Raw genomic sequence first — 26,514 nt, forward strand, 5'->3', positions numbered from 1 at the left:
TTGAAGCTGGAGATGGCAGTAGTGGCGCAATAGAGGCCGCTGTAATTGTTCCATTGCATTTTATCGATGTCCTCAGATCCTTTTGTCCAACAATTGACCTCCAACGGCTAAACGGAGGACAAAAGTCCCTGAAGCATGAGGTGGAGTATCAGGACACACCCTAAATTTGGAAGGATGAAAAAGTCAACGGCAATGTCCTTAGATCGGCATCGGCAGCCACTTGCCTGCACGGGGTTGTATAGCGATCATTTGGTTTGCATCAAATAAAACGTGTAACCTTTTCTATTGTGCCAGTTAAATTTCGTCAAAATCATGCATCTTTAAGTGCTTAATATTTGGAATCGTATATGACTCGTTATTTATCATACAGTACATACTTTTCTGTGCTTCGGCGTTTTGCACGCAGTAATAGTCCTGTTCGCTGTCGACGTTTTTCGTTACGCAAAGTAATATTCCTGTTTGGCGCATATTTTGCGAACCACCTCCACAAAAAAGGCGCCAAATATGGTGTGTACAAAGACGACCAAATTTTTGCATCGACACCTCAGTGGACTTCAAGAAACCACATGGAACTGTGGCGAAATATTGTCCAGTAAAATGAATAAACGCGAAAGGAAACCCGGAAGAATCGCTGCCTACTATTGTAGATAAATTGCTTCCCTGCTTATCTAAGGGTTTTATTCCGGATGGAAACTTCGGGCACAAAAAAACATATTCTTGAAGTGCGACATGTCACAGGAAAAGAAATTTCCCCCGTACCATGAGTGCTTGAAATTCACTCACCATTGATTCAACCTGTAAAGGTTTCTACTTTCATGTATCCAACTCGACCCTATGGTTAAATCATTGAGTCATTGACCTTCCGAATTATGATTGTCTTAGAAATCCTCAGGACTTCGGAAATGTCATCAATGGGATATCTCGGGTTGAGTTTCTACAATTTTCTTGTAGACCTACCTTCGCCGGTAAAATACCTTAAAGAATATTTGTTTCCCTTTCTTTTCGAAAGAAAACGTGAAAAAATCGTGTGGCAGTGACACTCTTTGGTTCAGAAGCTTGGACTATCGGAAAAAGTGATCAAAAAAGAATAGAGTAGTGGCGTAGCCAGGAATTTCGTTCGGTGGGGTGGGGGGTCCAAAAACAGGGGGGGGAAATTTTTTTAAAAACATGGTACTAAGTAATGGGTTTTAAACTAATTTTAACTCTTTTCATATTCGAAAAAACTTCATTTGTTAAAGAAATATTTTTTAGTTCATGATTTTTCAATATTTTGTTTTCTTTCATGAAGGAAAATGATTGTGTTTTTATATTTCGGAGGGTGTCCGCACCCCCCGGACACCCCTTGGCTACGCCACTGGAATAGAGGCCTTCGAGACCTGGTGCTGGAGGAGGATGGTGAAGAGAAAATGGACGGGTAGAGCGCGAAATGAGGAGATACACAGGAAAATCCGAGAAGAAAGGATATCGTGGATCATTGTTCACCATAGAAGAACACGGTATATTAGGCACGTAATGACTTAGCAGTTACGCGGGTAATATGATGGTGATCAAAAAAGAGTGACTTACGGGTGTATGCCGCTTGTCGTAGTGGAGATATCCCCGACGTTTCGCGAACGACTGCTGGTCACTTCTTCAAGGGAATGATGCTGGGATTCGGTTTTTGCAGCCTATTTATTTCAAGTGGGAGGGGTGGGCGGAGGGTGTGAGGAGTGAGGGTTGGAGGGGGAAGATGACGAAAATCCCAGCATCTTTCCCTTGAAGAAGTGACCAGCAGTCGGTCGCGAAACGTCAGGGCAATCTCCACTGTGTCACGCGGCATACTCACTCTTTTTTAATCACCATGAGCCGCAAAACTTCAATCAAGAAAAATCATGGAAGGAAAAACTGATATAGAAATCCCCAGAGAAACACCAAGGTACAAGTACTTAGAACAAATGGAGGAGCATTCGTTGAAGAAGAGCCTATGGGAGGTAATAGAAGTAGCTTGAGATAGGAAGAAATGGAGGACTAAGTATACCAATCTTAGGATTGCAATGCTAATCCATATGATAACCTGCGAGGCACCTCTAAGGTGTTTAGAAAATAATACAATCAAGTAGAACGCGGAGCCAAAGGAATCAAATCATTGGATCTAGTTATGTCATTTCTAGGTACATTACAAATGAAAACCTGGATTACACAGCTGATTTTCAAGGTGATTACATTACCTAGAGATGTCTTTAGCTATTGGTGCATTTTTCCGCGCATGGTTTCCGGATGTAGCATCGGTGGTTCAGTGGTAGAATGCTCGCCTGCCACGCGGGCGGCCCGGGTTCGATTCCCGGCCGATGCAGTAATTTTTGCTGCGGCACCAGTTCTATCTATGTAAGTACTATGCAAATTCCCGTGCGATGCAACAGTTTTTTGCTGCGGTCCCCGCTTTATGTATCGATGTATGTTTCCCTTATTACTTAAGCAGTGATTAGATAGATATATGCAATTCTTAGAATCTTATACAATATATATTACTGTACCCCTGAGAAATTCATATGTTTGTTATTGCGAACTTTATCAGTAATTTTATTTTCTATCGCACATACAATGGAACCAAAGCATCTATGGAATCTATGCAGTCATTTTCAAAAGGTGCACCTTTTTAAGTTCTGAATTTTGGAAATAAGCGCTATGATGGGTGATGGTTAATGTTGGGAAGTGGATAGAAAAGAGGGGGAATTACTAAAGCCATAATGGCCCCCCCCCCCGCATATTCCTCCCACCAAGCCCAGCTAACAACATCCCCAAATTCAACGGGGCGATCCTTCTAAACGAGTGATTTGCGTGACGGCGTGAACACGCGGATAAAGGATTAGTTAGGCATCGTGGTATTTTCCGCCTTTCTCCCCACCGACGTTGTAATACATTGGAGTGACGACCCCGTAATATCCCGGGCCTATTCCGCTGGTTAATCAGGTGTCGCTGCACCGGAACCGTCTCATCCATACTGATGCTGGAAATGCAGTTTCATTCTCTCGCGCATTATTTCCTCGAAATTGCGGTTCTTGTTCCATTTGAACTCCATTGTCCCCCAGAGTGCAATCATTGAGCGGTGGATTAACGATTGTTTGGCTCGTATATTTTTCGCTGCATAGTTAACGGTCGGTTTTCTAGTTTGTACCTACAAGCTATCTTTTGTTTTAACAAACGGCGTATGTTGTTAGTTTTTTTTTGACAACTTTCATGCTTGCATCATTCATTCCAAGGACATAAACAATTTTTCAGGACAACGGGTAGATGAATGTTAATTTTTGTAAAATATAACAGCATAATATGCTATATTATTCATAGCATTTGGTCATCTTGAATTAAGTTTCGGCTGGGATTAATTTGTTCCCGAGTTCTAATTCATAGCATGCACAGGGTGTTTGATTACCTTTTTGTATTGCACATAAATTGCATATTATGAATGCAAACAACTTCAATGAGTCGGGTAAGACCATGCGAAGCTATTGACGTTATATTATTCAAAATATAAATGTGAAAATTGTTAGGTGATGAAAGTTAGGTTTCTAGTCATAACCGAATTGGCAAATCAGCAAAGGTTTTACTAGCCTCTTAGATATTTTTCAATAAAGTGATGATGATTTGCGAATTGGATGATCCATTTATCAATTAAATTGGAAGTTCAAAGGTTTCGGATTTGTAAATTGCTTCAGAAGCTCGCGGAAGTAAACTTACGTCCGTCTAAAATGTATGTCGCATGATCACCTCGGTATTACCGAGCTCTTCTTAAATGAATGAGTTTATTTATTTCCGTCAATCCTTTTTTCCATTGGTAATTCAATGAGGATACGCCCGTTTTATTTCGATCTTATATAGGGTATTACTTGGAAATTCAATTTTAATGCAAAAACTGTTTGCCAATAATTTTTCGTTTAAAAAAATAAATTTCTGAGGGATTACCGATGGCTATTGATTCTATGCATTTATTAGGGCTCGTGTGAGAACTTTAATTTTCCAGGAATTGGTTATCAGAACTAATTTATTTTTCTCTTTTCAGGAGAGATTTAAGATTTTTAAATGAGAAAATTAGTTTTGATACTATGATCAATAAAAATGATAAATACGAGCTGTAAGGTTATCTGACGGAGTTTCCAAAATATGCAAAGGAAATTAAAATCAACGTTAGTGAGGGTTAGTATTTTTTCGGCCGTTCATTTTGTTACTAGTTTGCCAAAGTACTGACTACCGTTGGCAACAGCGGTTTGTTTCTTTCATGTGGGAACAAATGGATAGATTTTTTCATGCAATGAAATCTCACACATATCACTTGAAGTGCGTATCCAACGTGACTTTGATTTCGCTGCGATGAGGAGTTAGGAACTGATGGCGTTCGAGATGCTGGTCTAGAGAAGATTGGTGAAGATGAAGTGGACGGAGAGGAGGAGGTACGATAAAGTGTTGGACATGGTGGGCGAGGAGAGGCAGTTTCTAGATGAGAAACGGAGGAGACAAAAGGTATGGATTGAGGGAGTACTTAGCGGGGAGTACTAACTGTGAATTGAAGAAGGAAGTCCATGAAGGGAGGGAGACTGAAAATGAAGTACGACTTATGAAGTACTACATGGAGACTTACCTTAATCGGTAGAATATTTTCATACCAATAATAAGGGATAGGATATCCCGGTTCAGTATTCAGTGAATAGGACCGGGAAATGCGATGTTGAGAACCCGATTCAACGAGCAAAGTAAATCCATCAAGCTTCAAGCTCCGCGAAGACCACAGCATTATGCAGGGCTTAGTTACGCGGTGGGATTTCCATTAATCGTCTTGCCACGAATCTATCGGGGAGAGGATTAGGGCATAGCGGAATGTCGTCGATCAAAAGGTGCCGGTGAAGACCACGGTCATGCGGGAGATTAATTCTGGTTGTGCGGTTTGAACGCGAGGATGGAGATAAATGCGAGCTTTGCTGACCGCTTCGCTGTGTTCAAGCCAGCTGCGTCCATGCGCAATATACAAGGTGCTTCACGGGGAGATTGTAATACTTCAGGATGTGGTAGGGAAGATTTTTAACGCATTTTTTACTGTAACTCGAAAATTTTTCCAGAACGGGTGCCCAGAAAAAACAATGCTTTTGCAGGGGAGGTTAGCGGTCGATATTTAAAAATCACCACCAAATTCCACCACATATCAGAAATAATAAATTGAAGAGATTAAACTAAAAAGATTACTGATAAAATATGAAATATATTTCATTTCTTCAAACTCTCTTCATCAAAACGTCTTTGAATATATCTAATCATACCACTCCAAAAGTTAACGACGCACCGCTTCATTCTTGTGGTCTAAAAAATGTAAAGTAACGTGTACTTTTTGTGCTGGAGAGCCAAACGAATAAGTTACTACCGCCAACTAGACGCAGATTTTTCAAATTTATATCCTCTAACTGAGCTATTGTAATCAAACATTTGAGTACCGCCATGCTCTACTTATATCACCTTGTATTTTCCATTCGCCGAGAATATTGTGCTAACCAAATTACATGAACTCTTTGTAGAACATAGTGATTATGTTTTCATCACTGTATTAGGCTTAATAAATGGAGTGATATTGCTTATCCAATTCAATCTTCATTATTAACCTCGGGCCCTTTACGTATTTACTCATTGATTGCTGCGTGCGAATGAATTTTCTGCCGCTCATCAAGCTTTTCGAGTGAAGATTCCCAAACTCAGTTCATAATTGGTTTACTCAGGAATTTTTCATCAGTCATCCGAGCTGTTGAAAAATGAAATGCCACTGTAAAATAATTATTAATTTCAGTTTTTCTTCTGCGGTTCATTCAACTATTAGCATATAAAACCCCAATTTAATTTAATTAAGTGCCTCTTTTTGAAATTCTGCACCGAGTAGTCGCTCCTGCGGGCAGTGAAGTGTGACCATTAATACTTTTTTTCTTTTGAACGCCGGCGCATCTTCGTGGATCTATTCGTCCATTACCAATTCGGTGACAAATATCCTCTTTAAATACAGTTCGATCGAAAGCCATTGCGTTGGTAAAAGGGTTACCAATCTCCCTTCACTGTTTTATTTCCTGGTTGCCTCTTCTTTTGTTTCATTTACATGTCGTCAGCATGTTGTTTCTGGTCCATTCAAATTCGTTGGAGTGCTTTGGGGACATGGGGCAGTTTGAAGGGTCTCTTTTGCCGTGTCGCATTAGCGGGATATCATCGAGGACTCGGTCGATTGATTCGAGGCTCTCAATCAGTCGCCAGGGGCTTCGCTCGTGTCAGTGACCGATTTGTAGGTATTCCGAGCGAATCCGCGGAGGAGGGCGGCAATTGTTCGGTACGTTTGGCTGATAAACCCTCAAAGGGAATTCATTAAATTGCTGCCATTGTCCCATACCATTTGATCGCTTCAATCTTCCCCGATGTTTAGCAAGCGTAATATTTCTGAAATGAATCACCTCCAGAAATCACTGATTCATACTTTGACTGAATTACGGAACGTTATGAAAATCTCAAAAAGTTTTTGAACAGCACTAACATACTGCTCAGAACTGGTAAACGTAAAAAGTGCGCTAAAGTTGTCCGAGCAATAGATAAAAGGAAACAATGAACTCCAATGTTACTATTTAAAATAAAAAAGTAAGTTGTATAATTCTTGTGTAGGCTTCCGCTTTGTACATGCATCAGGCAAACATGCAGAGCCCTTAAGATGCGGCTCCAAGGGCACCAAAGAGCCTCAAGAATTCAAAAACTGCGCCTCTCAACCACATCTGAACACACTTGGAGTGGACCCACTCAAAATGTTGACTTTGACAACGCAAAAGTAATGGCAAAGGAGAAGAGATACTATCCACGTAGCATCAAGGAAGCGAGAGAGATTATGAAATCCACGAAATCCTTCAGCAAGAAACAGCAATACCAGCTATCCAACTAATGAAAAGTAGTGCCAATACCAACACGTGGAGAAAAAGAAATTAAAAGGCCAGGGAAGACGGACCATTGAGAGGTCTCCGGTCTCCTGTATGGACCATTGAGAAGACACCTTACTCTGAAGGATGTTCATTAAAGTCGGTCGATACCACTTCTCTGCACTTTATCGACATGAAGAAACCAGCTGCAATGCTGGCGAAACTGTTGTCTACAAAGACACACGCGGTGAACATCCCGGAAACCGCTCAGATGAAGGTAAATTATATGGTTATTAATGAATTTTATTATAAGCCTGATGCCTTTTATTCTTCTTGAATGTTATATATATTGATGAAAGCATTCAATGGAAATAAACTACGTGCAAACACACTCATTGATTCAAATCAAATGAGGTCACTACCGACTAACCAGTTTTCTCAATCACGCACAGATGGATGATGAGGAATTTCGATGGCTAAGTTCTAACAACACGTATCTCAAATTCGGGCGGTTATAGACAGGTATCTTAAACATAGTGTAATAGCATTTAAAAAAATAAAATACAAGCAAAAAACAACTCTTTTTTGCTCTCCTGAAAAGTTGCTATTTTTGAGATACGTGTTGTTAGAACTTAGTTAGAACATCGATATGTCATCATCATGGAACATGAGGTATCTGGAATTCCTCCATCCTGGTCGCGTGAGCTAAAACTGATAATCACTCAAGTTTATATTTGGCAACAAGGCTCGAATCTGAATCCAGGCTCTCTATCTGTCGCCAGGGGGGTTCACTTGTGTCAGTGAGCGATTTGAAGGTATTCCCAGCGAATTCGTGGAAGGGTGGCGGCCATTGTTTAGGACGTTTATCAAATAAGCCCTTCAGAGGGGACTCATTCATTTGCTCTCTCTGTCCACGGCCGTTTGTGAGCGTCAATCAAGCCGAAATTTCAGCGCGGTTAATCTTTCTGCGAAGCTTTTCAAATGACTGAATCACGTAGCGTCGTTTGGATCACAATTTTGCGACGTGAGTCTATCTGCACACTAGCTTAACCTTCCGGAGGGAGCGCTAACTTTCTTAACACTTACTGTGCTGACATTAGCAATGTAGATCTGTACCCCAATGCTGGCTATTTTCAACACTTAAGCGTTATTTCTTAACTACCAACCTTTAGGTATTTTGGAGTGAAGAATAACCGTTTGGTATCATTGTTAAAGAATGAATTTTGCATATGTTTTTTCATTTGTTTATGAAGAGGTTAGTGCCACTTCATTAAAAAAAACTGGCAATCTACGATTTTTCTAAATACGGATGGCGTAATAATATTACGCCCGTAGCAAAAATTGAAGGATTTCATGTGTCGTAATATTACGCCCATAGCATGCAAAGTGATAACATGAGCGGGCGCGCTGTTTACAAAGTTAACATTTCTGAAATGATTTAATGTTAGTTTTATGATCGACATAATTACAGAGTTTGGTGTCACTAACGGAAAAATATCTATTTTAAATCACACAAACATAAAAATATCCTGACTATTAAATGATTCCATGCGATTGTAAGCACTCATCACAAACTTTCTCCTTCGCATGAGCCCTGTATACAAGTTTTTACACTAGCTTGAAAGTAATGGCAAAGGGATTTGATAGAAGAAAATTGCATAAAATATCCTAACATGGATAATTAAGCATAAATAAACCCTCATAAACCACCTAGTTGTACAAAAATGAGCCTACATTGCTACCTTTGCCAAGTCCACGAGCAGGCGCGGTGTTGACTCACAGTTGTTGTCAGTTCACAACGAGTGACCGTCTCTGTAACAAACTCGATTCACTATGAGCTGGGACTGAATATTCCGCTGACACCGACACATATGAATTGTGCGGAAAAAGACTGCTAGATGAATACGATGAAGCTTCAAAAAGATTATATTGTTTTTTTTGCAGACTTATCGACCGTAAACTGAAAAGTTTTGTTTGTAAAAGGGCGCGCCCGCCGGAAGGTTAACCCCTTGCGCTGAAATGACAAGTTTAGGTCGTCATGGACTTCCAATAACCAAATCGCGCAATGAAGTGTGGAGATTTTTTGATTTTCATAATTTTTGCTTTGTTTAGGGGAAAATATAAATATTTTGAGAGTTTAATAATGTTAAAATATCTACAATGTGCACAAAGAACTCATATTTCATGGCATATGATGAATTGGAAGCAATAAAATCATATGAAACTAGTAGAGATAGCTGTCTTCTCGATGTATTTAACTAGATACTTTGCCATATGAAATAATAGTCACTTTTTATTTCGCTGCTCTACGTTGATTACAAACTAGAATATGTCATTTCATGATCTACCTTTCAATTTAAAAAGAAATATAGAAACATTAAAAGGACAGGAGAAAATAAATTCAAATCACATGAAAAAGTGATAGGTGTTAATGGCTACTGTAGCAATGTGAAAGTTAGCCTTTGGAAGATGATGGTTGAAACATACTTATTTGTTTGGGGAAATATTTTGTGTTTATAATCGGAAATTATCTCGTGTGATAGGACTTCATTTAATTATTTTTATCGGTAAGCCCAAGCATATTAACAAGGAGAAAGGGGAATGAATTTTCTCCTCTGAGGAATTTTCTCACTTCAGGTGTCCTTGCGGGTGGCTTCTAAAAGGTATGCCTCTGGCTAATTTGCGGTTATTTCCTCAAAATGAGCATCGCGACCCCCCTACAAAGGGATAAATAAATATAATTATCCAATAAATTTGAAGAAGACATGTTGTTCGAATGAGTAACTTTTCTTAACAATTTGAATTCGCTGGTAGAACTTCTCTTAAGTTTTTTACCCGTAACATTCTATAATCCTCAAAAGTCGTCCAACTGAAGATATTTATTTTTGCTTTCCCTCAGAACACCAATGATTTTCCCATTCCTTAAATCGAATGCAGTCTCATTCGGCCTGATTTTCCTCTTGCTTGCTTTTCTTGTCATTTGATTAATACAGTTGTAATTTATATTTTATTTGGCTTCCCGGTAAAATCCTTGCGCTCCGGAATCCAATTTGCTAGGTAAGAGAGAGAGAGGAGAGACTTTTTTTGCCTCTTTAATTCGCCGTTCTTTTGTTTCAGTTTTTTTTCGCTGGAATTGCGTGCTACTTGGGTAATTTGAACTTTTTCGTTCTTGCACTCTAATAACTTCGCGCCGACGACAATCATCATTTTTCCTTTATGCTTATTTTACCTCAACTTCTCTCTCTTTATTATCTCCTATTATCTCATCATAGTACCTCATTTCTGCTTTCACCTCCTACTTTACTTCTCTCTTGACTTTTTCTCCTTTTTCCTTTCATAGCTGGGCAATGACATTTTTAAAGACAAATTTACTCAGTTATGCTTTTTAAGTATTGAACGACGCTTAAAATCGCACCATTCTCGTAATTAGCTAGTATGTATCACTTACCTATTATCTCAGATCACCGGCGACTATATTATTCATTTATTCGATCTTTGGTTTAAAAGGGTGATGAAAAAATCTAAAAAACTGTTGCAGTTTTTGTGATATATTTTATTTTACAAGCATATGATTGTGTGCATTATTGAACTTTGAGAAAGGGCAACACTCCAGGGTTTACAACGAATTTGTTACTATTTGTGGGAGCGTAAAAATATAATCAGTGGTTAATTTGAATCATTCTCATCGATTTTGAAATTCGTAAATTAAAGACTGATGTTGAAAGAATAAAGCTAAAGATCATTTGGATTAAACGTTCTTGGAGACACTAACTCAGCTAACTTTGATTTTTTTAGCTCCTGAGATTTGTGAAAAGGAGAGGGTTAGTATCACATCAGGTTTCCGGTGAATTTATAAGTCATTGTTTTCCGACCATTCGTAAGCTGCTGACAATATATCTGAATGAATCTCAACATTGTTTTGGCTTTATTTTATTTTTCAAGCGTCCGATAATGTATGAATTACGGTAGGTAACTGAAAAAGCTGTATGGCGATGCGATGTATATACTTACGAATCGTAGTATTTTCTACCTAAGTCAGCGTGGAAAATAGTTTGCTCAAGGCGGATAAAAAAAAACTAAAATTAGGTAACTTATGAATGTATCTTGCTACTCTACGTTTAAAAAAACATAAACGTGCTCATCGCTGGCTGAAACTTTGTAAACAATGAATAAATTCATGTGAACGATGCTATCTACATCGAATATTATAATTTTTTGGTCATGCAAGAACAGATTTACGCTGAAGTTTCTATGGGCGTATGATTATGCGTGTCAATATTGAGTGAGGGATTTTGACCTTCATATCCAATTCGACCCATAAATCACGTGCGAGGAATTTTGGTGAGGTGACGTCGAGAGATGCATGGTGACATAATCTCGTTTCACGCGCCATGCACTCCATTCACGGTCACTGGAGCGACCGACATGGCCTGGAACAGCAAGCGCAAGGCTTTTTTTTTTGTGTGTGCAACGGGAGCACTGGGTTGCCCATACATACGCGCTGAGGCGCCCTCTACCCACTTTTCTTTTCACTCGTGTTTTTTTTTACCATCCTTCTTCGATAAACGTTTGTTCTCGCTCAGTCTCGTATGAGGGAGTCATGTGCTTGTAAGATCTTCGGGGTGGATGTGGTGTGCCCCTTTTCAGAGCGAAGTGAATGGCATACAATGCGGAGCCAATAAAAAAAGGATGTACTACTAGGCGTTACTGATTCATCATGAGTTTTTGCTCTACATGCGGTGGTTCACTTGAAGGGAGAGGTATACGGGGAGAATATGGATACCATTTCAACGTTCGTACTCCATCATATGTGAAAGTTGAGAAATTACTGCAGCAATTATACTTATCAATACTCTTCACTCTCTCACTGATTCAACCCGAAAGTTCTCTTGTAGGTTTGTAGATTTTGACTAGAGGAAGTGATTTTTTCCCGGGTTCCTTTCTCGTTCATACATTTTTCTGGAGAATATTTGAGGAAACCACCTGGAGCGTTGGTGAAATATTGTCCAGAAAATTGGATAAATGCGGAAGGAAATCCGGAAGAATTACTGCCTACAATCAACTCGAAAGTTGGTTTGAATAGGTGAGGATAGAGCTCACCCGGACAAGGCCACAGTCGTGTGATTTCACACAGTTGGAGTAGGGGGTCCAGTTCTTTCCGTGGTCCACCTTGTTTTTCGAGGATTCTGTTTGGGAATGCCAGAAAGCTTCACCCAGGATCACCTATCGCTTTTTAGTTGGCCATTAGCTTTAGAAATAGAAAGACAAATTTTTACATATAAGTAGATATGATAAAATCGGAAAAAATTGAAGGCCATGCATTGCTTTCGTTGCCATATGCACTAGAGTAAACACAAAATGAGTGATTAATTAAATACATTTTGTCAGATTTGACATTTTCAATTTTTTTCTCAACTATTCGGAAAAAAATGAATTTACTAGTCATGTAGACTAAATGTTCAAGAAGATGCGGCCACAGATAACTTTGAATTATTAAGTTCCTGAGATCAATGTCTCATAGAGGAATTTCAACGTATTATACTATAAAAGAAGCAAAACTCAAAATTAATGACATGCGATCAAATTTTAATACATGATGTCATATTGGATAGGCGAATTAAATATTCGCTGTGTTATGGTTATCTTGAAATAGGCTAAGCGAAGGTAGCTTAGCACTCGTAATATAATATATCTTGATTTGTTAAAAGGATGCATTTATTACTGGTGGGTTGAAAATTTACTTTGTTATAATGATCATCTCCAGCTAAGGTGAGTGAGGTTAGCTTAATAGTTAACAGATACTAAAATTCTCCGAAGAAATAAGTCTTGACAGATAATTTTTCCTCTGCGGATTTTAGCGTATTTTTTCCTATTGATTCCGATAAGGGTCTCGCAATGCTAGTTCAAGATTGTTTCCTGGAGATAATGTGAAAAATTTTCATCAAAGATTCTTCTTCTGCTCGACCCAGTCCATAACAATTCGATCACAAAAACCCCTGCGGGTTTCAATCAGAGTAAGTGCACCGTTCATACCTCCGAAAGTCAGAATTTTTCTCTGCTGAGGTAGCGCTCGTAAAACGCTGCATATAATTTTTTTCTTGTTTTATGCCATCATGATTGTGAAGTGACTATTCGTTGAACCAAGCTGGAATATTGGCGCAAAGGTCCCAATATCAGGTATGCGTGATGTCTAAAAGTACACTCGAAGAAATTTGCAAGCGGTGGACCTCTTTGAACTATGTCTGTAAACGTAAGGTATTGAGGAATTGCTAATACTCTGATGCATGAATTGATCTCGAAACGGAGTCAGTGGAAAGACGTTCCTATGAAAACAAATAGTTCAGTTTTTTCCAATGAAAACTGGGTCCAGCCTAGAACAAACTAATATTTTCCCCAGAGATTTCTATGCACGAGTGTGCATCCAATCACGAGAAAGGGAGCCGTAAAAGGTCACATGATTAGGAATATTTATGATTATGGAAACGGCATCGAAAGATATGTGAGGTAGGAGAAATCGTGCCACTGCGTAGACCACTACGCTGTCCAGGTTCTTGAATGGGGTAGTTTCTTTCATCCTTAATCTCATTTGAAAAAGGTAGATAGGAGCTTTACATCGTCTGAGATTACCAATGCATGCATGAGGCACAGTGCTCAGGGAAACATCTCTTAATAATCGCCAATTAAAATTGCCTAAGGTCGGAAAGTTTCCTTCGTTTGATAGGGTATTAATAATGCTTATTTAAGCCAAGCGCTACTTTCTAACAGCCTACATCGAAGCGGCGCTCATAGCCTCGCACCAAGGTTGCCTCACACGGCGGCAGAAGAGGACCAGAATGACTTCACAAGGGCTTGTCCCAACATTCACACTTATCCGTCGCGTTTTCACGCGCTTGAAAATTTTCACTTTTCATTTAATCGCGAAAATAGATATCTTCATTTCAAATTCTAAAAGCCAAATATGTAGTCCAGGAGTAATAATCTTTCGATTAAGGCTATAAAAAATAATAGGAAACCACCCTATTAGAATGTCTCATTGCTAATGCAAATAACAGGCAACTTTACTTGTAGCATATTTACTGTAGGGATTCCCTCCGGTTTCCTTAGTTGTATATAACCAACGTTTGAACGGACGGCTCGTCCATCGCCATCAGGGTGAATGAATAAAATTTGACTGGCAACTTCTCAACCTTTTTCGTTCAGTTAAGTTAAACCCTTGGAGATCCTGAGAGGACTGCACGCAAATAATTTTTTGGGAAAGAACTGCATCATTTTTTAATTTAATGTAGATCAATTAAGATACTAAATGAGGAGCATAATAACATTTTTTTTGAAAATTCAAATGCATTGGGGTACTTCTTTTGGTGCCTTGATTGCGCACTTCGTACAAAGAAGTCTCGGGGAAGAAATTTTAGTTTATTCTAAGGTAAACCCAAATTTTCATTGGGAATAAACGAACGATTGATTTTCGTCGAAAACTAGTCCTTTATTTTTAGACGGAGAAAAATTGAGACCACAAAAAAACCATGTATGTGTCCATCTGTACGTTTTTGCCTCTCCAATCTTTACGCGAAATTTGAGGGAAAAGAGCCAACATTTGCGGGGGAGCCATGGTAAATATTAGTTACAGGCTATGTAGGAATGGAGATGGACGGCTTACCTTTCTCGACCTCAACCTACTGCACATATCCGGAGAAATAAGAAGTGGATTGATGGAAAAGAGGTGGTGCTCGCGCCATGAAAAAAATACAAATGTCGTGAAAAAAAGGTGCGGGGAATGTGGGTAGGGTTCTAAAAAAGGGCGGGAAATAGCATTCAGCGAAATCGGGATATTTGTGGATCTGTAGATATCTCTTTCAATCTCTCTCTCTTTTTCAATCGAAGCCGGGAGAGGGAGAGAAAAAAAGTATTTCTCTTCGCGCGCATCCGGACTCTTTTTTTTTGTGAGTCTCCATAGGAATGAAAATGATGAAAGGGATGTAAGACGCTTTTCGGAGAATCAAAGGAAACAGCGGAGGAGAGTGGATTGGAAGGCCTTTTGGGAGAGGGTGGGGGGAGGGAATGAAGGAGGGGTTGCCATGGTTTGGAATGGAGGGGGCTCGAAGGTAACCTGCCTATCGTGGTGGGCCAAGAAAGAAGGATGAAACGAACATATGATAGACTTACTGTGTACCGAGTGTCGTGTAGCCCACACACTGTAAGGCCCCTTGCGCACACACCGATTTTGAACGGCCGGTAAAATATCGTCCGATATCCGGTAAAATATCATCCGATATTTTACCGGCGAAGCGATGCTTGCACGCACGCCGGAGTTTTAACGGTCAAACGATAAGTTTCTATGTTTTTCAGTCGGCGCCGGCGTTCCACAGTGACAATGACCGGCAGCTAGCTAACAGCATTTTGCTGGTGCCGGCGCTGGTGCCGGGGCGGTACATGTGCAAGCTCCAATGCTCTTTCATTGTTCACTATTGGAATGTGGACGGCCGATATATTTACCGGGCGTCCAGAATCGGTGTGTGTGCAAGGGGCCTAAAAGAGGAAATAAAAGGGATAAATAAAGAGGAAAGAAAAGGGAATAAACAATTAAGCTGGATTCATATGCTTTCGAAACAGTGCGAAACTACAAACATTCACTAGCTAAGAAAAAGATTCTTCTCGAAAGTTGACGTTTATTATGATAGATTATTATTATTATTATTCAAGTGATGGCATAGCCGTCATAGCAGAAACAAAGATGGATTTGAAAATATCCTGGCTAATATGGGTAATGTAATGGGTAAATATCAACTGAAAAGATATACAAAGAAAACCAAGATATTGGTATACATCAGAAGAGAAGCCAAGGCTAGCATTAAAATAGGGAAGCTAACCCTGGTGGAGGTGGATGAATTCTGTTATTTGGAAAGCAGAATGACTAGCGACGGGAGAAGCAAGAAAGAAATTATCAACAGAATAGCCCAAGCGAAGAGAGCATTACACGAAAAGAGAGACCTAATTACAACGGGAAACTTAAATGTGGAATTAAGGAAACAATTTATAAGAACATACATTTGGAGTGTGCTCCTATATGGAAGTGAGGCATGGACTATGACAGCAGCGGAAAAAGTAGGGATAGAGGCCTTCGAAATGTAGTGCGAATGAATAATGATGAGGATGAAATGGATCGACAGAGTTAGTAACGAGGAAGTCCTAAGAAGAGTAGGAGAGAAGAGAAACATCATGAAAACCTTATTAAGAAGACGAAACCACCTTATAGGCCACATCTTGAGAAATGATGGCCTGATGAAGAAAATGGTCGAGGGACAAGTGGATGGCAAGAACGGAAAATGAAGGCCTCGAAAAAAATATATGGAACAAGTAAAGATGGATGTGAAAGAGAAGAAATGTGTTGGTGTAAAAAGATTAGCTGACAGGAAAATTGGGTGGAGAGCTGCGCCAAATCAATCTTAGGATTCATCTACATCTACATAATACCCTGCGAGCCACCTCCTGGGTGTTTGGCAGGGGGTGATCAATCACCAGTATGCAGCATGCAGTTGGATTCCCACATGCACACCACTCGGTCCAAAAAACGTCACGTATACTAACAAATTATACTACCATATGCTGTTAGAAATAATAATAAAATTAAGAAACATCCATTAAGTTTTACATAGGTTAGTAGGCTACACTACAAGTCATGCAATCTATTTATGAGTTCTATCGCTGCCGTTATAATCTCTTATTGATCGTGGAAAAAAAGACATTCTGAACCTATCAGGTCTACAATCTATCTCTTTTATTTTATTGATATGATCTGATCTTCCGTGGTATGTTGGCGTCCGTAAGATATGGTTAACTTCGTTAGATTGTTGGCCAGTGAATATGATGACGATTCTAAAGAATAAGGTAAGCTTCCGTGAAGTATTTAAGAAGTATTCTAGCAGTCTGTCGACCCCTCATGGACTTCCCTCTCCAATTCAAAATAAAGCCTACTCCCTTTCTTTTCTTTAAATTCTCTGCCTTCCGTTCCCACGTTTATCCACAAATCTACCCTCTAACACCGTTTCAAAACTGGGAGCAAATCAGAAGCTTCGGTTCTTACTCAAGGATTCATCGAATTGGTTCTCGCGTACGCTTCGTTTAGTATTGATCTCTTTAGCATGTGGCTTATCATGAGTTAGCCAAATGTATGCGATAGCCTATAGTTCAAATAGTCATTCAATGCCTTTAGTTTTCTTTGATGAAGGAAACTACCCTAGTGCCTGAAACCAATACCATTTGAGCCTAATTATACGAGAGCTTTGATTGAGTACCAACCGTACGATTGCGAAATCTCACCTATATTGAGATTGATTGTTTCAGACAATTACAATCGCACATTTTCGTCCATCCTTACTTATTTAATGTCATTAAAAATCCAGAATATTTAATGAAATGTCGAAAAGGCTGGATACCATAGTAACTGTGAAAGAGCACCCAAAAAATGTTTTCGTTGCCATAGCTCAGTAACTAAGGAGTTGCAAACCTATTTGTAAGGATAAATAAGCATAAAAATTGTCTCTCCTACCACCTCCTGAAGTATTGCAGATTCCTCCTGAAACACCGTGCATATTTATTTCATGATGAATAAGCTATGCTCTACCCAGTATAACTATATCTTCCACTTATTTCTCTACCAGAAGTAATCGGAAAAACACCCTTTTTTATAATTGTCTTGCTTCTTGATTGAATTATGGACCTAAATTGATCATCAGCTTGAAATAATATTTTACTTTTATCCAGCCAAAATTACACCGATCAGTGAGAAAGGTTGAATAAATATTAGTCGATGGAGTTGTCTGGGGAGTTCCTTTTCGATGTGTTCATAGGGTGCGTTGGTGGTCCTTTGCCCGGAGGATCACCCAAGGGCCTCCAAAGCCAAGTTTTTGATGTTGCAGCTGGGACGGACAGTGGAGTGGGGTATGGAGAAGTGGGAGGGCTCGGATGGACGGTTCCGTTCCTTTGCCGGTCGCGTTCTTTAAGTTCCTTCCTATCTCGTACACCGAAAAGAACGTATTCAAGGAGTCGTTTATCCAGTTACTTTCCCGATGTCATGTATTTGATTCATTTGCGTGCTCAAAATTCTATTCTTTCCCAATGCTACTCATGGACCAGTTTAATTAGCCCCGACTTCCTCTGATATCAAAGCACTACATGAAACAAGTGACGTTGTACGCAGTCACTTGCACGGGTGGCAAGCTCTATACGCCAAAGATGAAATTCGCCATGCAAAAGTAGTTGAATTGGGCAGATTCTTTAACTTGGATTCGAACCTGGATCTCCAGATTGACGGTCGGATATGATAACAGTTAACCATCAAACCATTTTCCACAAGGTGAATCTCAGGCTGGGTGTTAGCGAACAAGGTGTTGAATTCTCAGGAAATTTTTTAAAAGTGTTCGTTGTGACGAGGAGGTCATCATCGAGTTATTGCAACCCCCCCAATTCTCCCTTTTGGACCTTCCTCTCTCACATGGGTACACTCCGGAGGGGCTGCATGTCGGCACCTAGCCTTGTCTATCAATCAGTTACCTATTCTAAACAATAAGTTTCTGTAGCTATAAACAAGTTCGTTGGACTATTTAATTTCTTCTATGCTTAATGTGCCAGGTGATTAAGAATTATTTCGAAGCCTAGTTCGAAGAAAATTTGTGCGTTAAGCATATTTGGAGTAAAAATTATTATTATTATTATTAGATTTTTTCATAATGATTAGTAAATTTCTTCGCATTCACGCCAGAAAAAACGCAAATTCTCCCAATGTAATCAATCAGAAGACTACATACCTTTTAGAGCGACACAGTCGGCATCTGTTAGAACCCCACTATATGTCTAGGACAAACTATTCAGTATATCGGCACATAGCCTCGTCTTACCAATCAGTGGCTATAAATAACAAGTTTGAGTTTCGATAAACAAGTCTGTGTAACTATTCAATTCATTGTCCAATGTGCCGGGTGAGGAAGAGCTTATCCGAAACTTACGTGGCAGAAAAGTTCTTCATTTTACTTATGTATTAGAATAGCAAAGCTACTATAATTATTATGATTTATATTTTATAATTTTAGGATATAATCTATATTTTGGTCTTACAAGTTTACTTATCTACTTACTTTATCTAGTTTCCAAAATGATATCAGAGTTCAGTAGAATTTGGGAATTTCAACGTTATCCTTTTATGCTATGGCTAATATGAGCTTTGACTGGTTTGAGTTCTCTATTTTTTTCTTTCTGAGCCCGCAGCTGGGTTCATTGATTCTCGTCTATCCAGCGGATTCGTTCTTAGGAATGGGTCATTGCGGAGCGACTCATATCTGTGCGAGGGAGAAAGGTTGGCGACCTGTTTGTTGAAGTAAGGTTCGAGAAATCTTCGTCTGAGGGCCTCTGGCGATCCAGTCAAACCCTTCTGGATCTCCACCCGCGCTGATTCAATTTTGTGTCAGTGTCCTCCCCCTTTGCTCTCAAAGAAAATGATTGAGACCCTCGTCCATCTCTTGTTTCGATCGATCTGTTGCTAAATATCTTTCCCGTGCGTCCAATCGTCCTCCTTTCTTTTGAGCCGAAACTTCGAGGTAAGGAAGTATCATTTTCTGTCTATAGTGAGAAAAATTGTGGAGATTCTCAACGAATCTCAAACGAAGCATATTCTAATTATCGCATTCAAATGAAAAAATAGAAAAGCAGTAGTTGAATACGAGAAAGGCATGGTTTATGCATAAAATTTAGTTGTAATTTGATCTTGCAACACCGGAAACCACAAACCTCAATTCGCCTAATTGGATTTCGTATTCATATCCCACATACTTAATTTGATTCAGTACAATTTCATTGCTTTAGCAAAACTCACATTTTTTCCGGAGCGAGGGGTCGAGCTATGTTCTTTGCTAAACGCATCGCGTTTTGTCGTCGTCTTATTGCGTCAATTGCTGTTGAGAATTGGAAATATGAAATAACTCTCGTACAGCTAATTTTAGATCCATAATGAGCTTGGTTATTCTTTTATTTTTTTAATCCTAAACTCATTGTGTTCGATTTCTTGGAGTGTACGAAGAAATGACATAAATGTCCCTCCGGTAATTTTGACTAATTAATTAAACATTTTAAACGGTATTTTGTATCCAATATCTTTAAATACTAAATTATGCGTGGTGATAAATAACTTTTAAAACTCAATCCCACCCCTGCTTTTTAGCTTTTGAAGTAACAATTTCACTTAGAGTTCTAAAGAATTTTATGTGAGATAGAGTACACATGAATCTTTACATCATTAGGCAGCATATAAAAGATCTTCGTACGTAGTTTCCTAAAAATAAAATGTTCTCTAGGAGGAAAGCAAGTATTTTCCTTTGGCAAAGAACGACCCAGTTACATTTTCGCAAGCCGCAGTGACCCACATTGGAATGTATGGGGAGGTGTTGGAAAATAAACAAATTTCACGAAGAGATAATTCGGCGTTTAGTATTCCGACTCGGCGCTCCTTTCTTCGATAACTCGCTTTGATTTCCGCAGTCGCTCGACCCTGAAGCCTCCTCGTACGTGTCTTGATCCCTAAAAGCGCTGCTAACTCCTCGCTTCTGCGTCCTCCGTCGCCTTCCTCCGGCGCATGTAAGTCCATTCAGCTCCGACCGCTTAAAACCACGAATAAGGAGCACTCCCGCCTTATTATGGGGCGCTACAGCGGCAACTTCCTGGTGGCTTGTGCTTCACTTCCCCCGGAGGTTGAAGGGAACTGCCGCACTGGCAAATTGAGTGGCAGTGACCACGATAAAGGTTGCTTGAAGCCTTCTCTCCCAACTTAGCTCAGTGCGGGACCTATCCAATTTTATCGCCGTCCCCTCCGACTTAAATCGTCTCCTCCATGATATCTCTGACGTGACAATTTTTCGCGTTTTTCAATGGTATTTCTTACCAAAACTATCATCTACAGCAGGGGTTCCCAAACTGGGGGTACGCCCCCCTGGAGGGGCGTGGAGAAAGTCCAGGGGGGGCGTGACACCCAAATGAAATAAATAAAAAAATTACAAAAATAATTTCCTCAGATCTTTGAAATAAAGTCTTTCTAAGTTTTCATAATTGTTTTTGTAAAGTTTCAATAAAGTTGTAAACTTTATCAAAGAAGGTTACAGTTTTTAAAACTACAAAACACACAAGAGTTCAAGGTTCTCAAAACCGTCCCCTTCCCTTGTCCCGACTCCAAAACCGTCCCCGTCCCCGTGTTTCACCTTCCTTAAATTGAAAATGTATCTGTGTTACAATTTTAAACTTTGTATCAGTAATTATATTCGTTTTTCATGTAATATTGTTTTAATTTTCATCATACGTAGGTACAATTATTGAATCTTTCCATTCTGCGTCACCGCAATCAACAGTGAACAAAAAAATCTACCGACTCACCGTATCAAGTCGGCACATACTTGTACGAGTACAAGTAGGAGTTGGTATGTACGGCACCGTGGAAATAGGGTATTGCAAAATGGAAAGCTGATATGTGTAGCGGGGGGGGGGGGGGGCGGGGCGTGGTACAAAAAAGTTTGGGAACCCCTGATCTACAGTATTTCCATTAGAGAATAAACATCTTAATTAATCCAAGGTGCTAATTATTGATTCTTGACGATAAAAAGATAGCCACTACATGTGTGAAAACATCTATGTATCCTAGAAATATGACTAATCAATTTATAAAGTTTACTTAAGTCACCGGCGATTCTGTAAGGAATTTGCAAAACATTTTGGATGAATAAATTTTAACTTCGTTTTTCCACAGAATTATTTATTAAAACACGACCATAGATTTGAACCGTCGAAACAACAAAGTTTTAATTTATTTATCCAAAACTAATAAGTTTGTTGAAACATCTCAGTTTTTAAATATTATATTCCTTTGTTTCCCAACGGTCATTGAATGTGGAGAAAGAGCTAGGGGCACTAAAAGATTATTCACTGTTAAAAGCTGTGAAACCTTTTCTGTTCAAGGATTTCTTATTTCATTGGAATGAATATTTTACTGATTCCTGCCTCATACTATCAATATTTTGTCTTCGCAAGCGTTATTACATTAACAACAATAATTTTGAGTTAACGAAATTTCTTTTTCTTTCCACAGGTGAGTCATCGTAGCTACATGATGTGGTAGAAACCATTGGGAAGATACCTAAATAATGCATCTATGAAGTAAGTTACCATTATTTCATTCAATATGGCATTAATTCCGCAGTGTTGTGTAGTAGAGTGGAATTCCCACAACCTAATTCATCGAATTCAAGGACGCAAGGACTGAACTTGGAAGGTTATGAAGAACTAGGAGGAATTTGGAGGCTTTTCCAACTCTGCGGAGGGATCTTCTCCATTCCATCGTATTTCTACGAAAATCTACAGATACCCTTAAATTCATCGCGTTTGAAGAAATTTCCTTTTAAATGTCCTTCATTCATACAATATCTAATAGAGGTAATATGACCATCAAATATTTATGTAGACCCTGAATTTTCGAATAATTGGACTTTTGAAATAAGATCTTTAAAATTCTCTCGGTGTTAATAATTAAAAAAAGTTCACCTGAACCGAGCGAGGATGAATTTTCTCATTTGCATTTTTTCTCATCAAAATTTACAGTGGTTTACTTCTCCTTGTTTGCGGGAGTCTTATCCTTGGATAGCGTCATGGCATTCTCAATTTCCCAGGCGATGTTGTATGGCAATATCACCAAAACTTGTGTCTTGAAACCAGCCTTTCGAGCTAATTGACCTTTCTTCAAGAATCTCCTCTGTGCATCATATTCCTAGTTAGTCAACTTAAGCAGCACAAGAACCTTTGTGGACCAAGCGCCGCGGCTATACTATGGAATTTATCCTAGCAATTGCATCTTGAATGTTTCTGAAACATAGAAATGGAAATAAGTTATTACTTATACGTGAAGTTGAGGCGGAAAAGAAACACCGCCAAGTGCCAAGTAAAGAAATCCTAGGGAAAAGATGTTAACTTTCAGATCAAAAGTATACTAAAATGTACTTGCTGCGATACAAGCTCACATCTGGAGTAAGGGGTAAAGCCCGTCTCACATGGAGCATGGAATTTCAAAATTTAAAGCTAAATACATATTATTCTCAACTGGGCGCGTACTACAAGGTATTAGAGGAGAGTCTATTTTGCCACCTTGCGTTCAAGAAGTTTGCTGCTTTACGCGATAAATTTCGTACGTACTTTAGGATATGTAACAAAGTGCCTCGTGTGGAAGGGTTGGATCCCGACTTAGTATGATGTGCCAACATGAGGAATCTTCTCCACCTTCCATTGCCGTAGAATTTCGTTTGATACAAGAATAATACGCGTTGCGTTATCCTAAACTTAAATTTTCTTTCTCCCCTTTAGAAATGGGCATTTTTTTTCTTTTGCAAGGAAACAAAAAGTCAGCGAAAAATGAAATTAGGAAAGAATGAGGGAACATACACTAAGGAAATGATTATTATTGACTAGTGACTTTGATCATGACAGATTACCATTATTAAAACATTAGACCGATTAAGTTAAGTTTCTATGGAGAATTTTAGAAGTATCCCGCCAGTCTTCCCTCCCTTCAAGGGAATACTTCAATTCAAAATTGGGCCTATTCCCTATCATTCCATCTAAATATCCTATTCTCCACTCTCCTCTCTCTCGTTTATCCAACATTCTACCATGATAAATGAAGAGCAAACTTAGTGCATGTCCATTTGCTCTTAATTTATCATTGTATCATTATGCTCCACAACATCTCGCCGAACACCGTTGAATATAACATTCTACCCTCTATTATTGTTTTCAACATTCCCTTCCCGCTCTATACTCTCTCCATCCATATCTTCTGTCTCCTCCATATCTCATCTAGTAGCTGCCTCTCTTCACCCACCATGTCCAGCACTTCGTTTTTCCTCTCCGTCCACTTCACCTTCTCCATTCTTCTCTAGACCCACATCTCGAACGTCTCCAGACTCCTCCCTTCCTTTATCCTTAGTATCCATATTTCCGAACCGCAGAGCGCTACACGTCAGATCAGAATCTTCACTTTCCTATTCAAAAAACTCCTTGAGAAAGCGACCAGAATCTGTCGGGAAACGTTGGGGCCACCCAAGAATTGACGCTGCGACATAGCCCAATCAAAGTTTTTATTCAGCATCCTTTAAATCTGTCTTCTTACTTCGTCGTTCCTCCTTCTCTGTACCGTCCTCTGTGAGAGATTTTAGTTGCAATAAAAGTTGTCTACGCCGGGAATAGAAGCCAAGACCTTTCGGCGTCGAGATAAGTGCTTTAATAACCGCATGTGTACATGTATGTGCGGGAAATGAAAAAAAAGCAACGTCGGCGATCGTTTTTATTGCCGCCAAGTTCCACGACCTCAGGGGCGACGCATGAATAAGAGAAGCGAGGAAGGGTCAGAGTCCCCGAGAGTCCATTTTCCCTGAAATTTTCTCCCCCTCCTATTCGTGCCGGGAAAACTACGGTCAGGCTTGTAGCGATAGAGCAATTGAAGCTGCCAAGAGTTTTTTTTCCTCTCTCTCTCCATTCTTTCCTTATTTTCCCTGGCAGTTAAATATCCGCGCCATAGGAATCCGAGGGTTGGAAAGTGTTGCTCTTTCTGGGAACACGGACTTTAACGATCTCAAAGGACGTAGGTACCCACTTACTATAGTACGGGGATGTCGTGGGCTAATTAACGAGCAGGGAAGTTCCTTTGGACAACAGAGGCTTCATTCTTGGTATAAGAGTACAGCAAAAGTGGCTTTTGTGTGAATTTACATTTTGCAGAAAAAGATTATAATAGAAAGAGAACTAGTTCTGTGGAACACTCACCTTAATTTCCGTCAATTCCGAAAAAAAACTTCACTTTACTTCTTTTAAGCCTTCCAATCAGTGATGATTCTTATCTGTGTCGATGAATTTGCTTGAGGTAATATATTAATTAAGGAATCATCAACCGAAGTATTTTTAATTCTGTATTCAGACGCATTTTTTAAATTAATGCATTCCTGTGTGGAATGAATAGAGTATTTAAACTAAAGTAATGCATAAATAGCAATAAATATCATTTGGATCTTTATTCATCAATCGGCAACTCAGCTAATTTTATTATTTTAGCCAGACTTGGCTTTCAAACTTATGAAAGGTTAGTTGTAACATTTAATAACGTACATATTAATGTGAATGGTACTCATGTTCACTTAAAGGAAATCTGGATAAGTAATGTTGTAACTTTTGTTCCGAACTCTGAAGCGTAATTTCAACCATAATGTTTTGGAATAATAGTCGTTTGCCTTCGCATATATCAAAGATTTACAGTTCACCGCCAAAGCTCTCGAGTTATGGTCGAATCTTGGACCCAAAAAGATTTTGAGAGAAAATGGTAATGGAGTCTCGCGGCCGTAAAATACCTGCCGGTAAGAATGCGTAATCGGCTTATTTCCTCGTAAACCCGAATTGGAAAGCCTTTTCCCTTAGGATTCCCTGGAAACCCTTGCTGGTCATTTTCGATGTCCCTCCTGCCCATTCAACTCTCTTTACGGTCGTTTGCACTTCGATGTATCGATCGATTTTTATCTGCTCATCTCGATGGGTTCCTGCAGTCCACTAAAATCGACTCTTCTGTAACCTTATGCTCATTTCATCACGTATGCACACGTTGCAGCTAAAAAAAGAAAAACCGTGGAACAGTAATTGCTCCCTCAAAACTCATGGCAGTGTATCCTGAATGGCTTGAAGGGCTTAATTAAAAATGCTTCCTCATCGGAAAACGTAATGCTCAAACAGTAATAGTGGTATGTAACTAGTCTTCTCTATTTCTGTATGAAAGCTCTTCGCAATTCTGTAATTTTAAAATGAATACATGGAGTAAAATGGAGGAAAGTAAGATTTCGGTATTTTTTCACTGAAAACCAGGGATGGCAAGTGAAACGAAAGGAAAATAAAAACTATTAAAATTTCAATACTTTTGTTCCCAGGAGCGGAATGTAGAAACGAAACGATAAAGAATTAAACCAAGGGAGCTAAACACAGGATCGAAACGAAATCGGAGTCAAAACTATTTCGGGTCAAAACTTAACTAAAGCTCTGGGACGAAACGAAAAACATATAATTTTTCGCATCGGAGGGACCACGTGCTTCACCTTCGAAAAATTTAGTTTCAACCCACAAACCGAGTACGAAGTAAAGTTGTATGAAGTAGAGGTTCGGCCTATTGGCATTAGATTCATGGGGCACTCACATTTGTACCACTAACCGGAGAACGGAGAACGCAGACTGGCCATTTGATATTTAAGCAGAATTTTTTTATCTCTCTACACGTATGTCAAACGTAATGGATGGAAACTATTCCCTCTTATCCCCCTCCACTCAACTTCAGGAATAGAAACTTAACAATGAGCAGCGGAGTTTCGATTAATATAGTTTCGTTCCCGGGAGTAAAGTTTCGTCCAGGGTCGAAACTAAACTCCTTGGTGATTTTAATTTCGTGCGAGAACGAAACTAAATCTAGGCCTCGTATTTTCGTTTCCCTCCGGTTCGAAACGAAACATTTTCGTTTCGTTTTACTTGGCATTCCTGCTGAAAACCCTTACTGGCCATTTTC

At 39.3% G+C, this 26,514-nt stretch overlaps 1 protein-coding gene and 1 non-coding gene across 2 annotated transcripts in view; both read left to right on the top strand.

Annotated features, from left to right (window-relative positions):
* Nucleotides 1-26,514, top strand: part of LOC124159631 (capon-like protein) — a 642,357-nt gene that overhangs the window by 168,740 nt on the left and 447,103 nt on the right. The gene's annotated exons all lie outside the window — the stretch shown is intronic.
* Nucleotides 2,262-2,332, top strand: Trnag-gcc. The gene has a single exon. It is a non-coding gene; the product is annotated as a tRNA-Gly (tRNA).

Source organism: Ischnura elegans, chromosome 5, assembly GCF_921293095.1.
Source record: "Ischnura elegans chromosome 5, ioIscEleg1.1, whole genome shotgun sequence".
Lineage (NCBI taxonomy): Eukaryota > Metazoa > Arthropoda > Insecta > Odonata > Coenagrionidae > Ischnura > Ischnura elegans.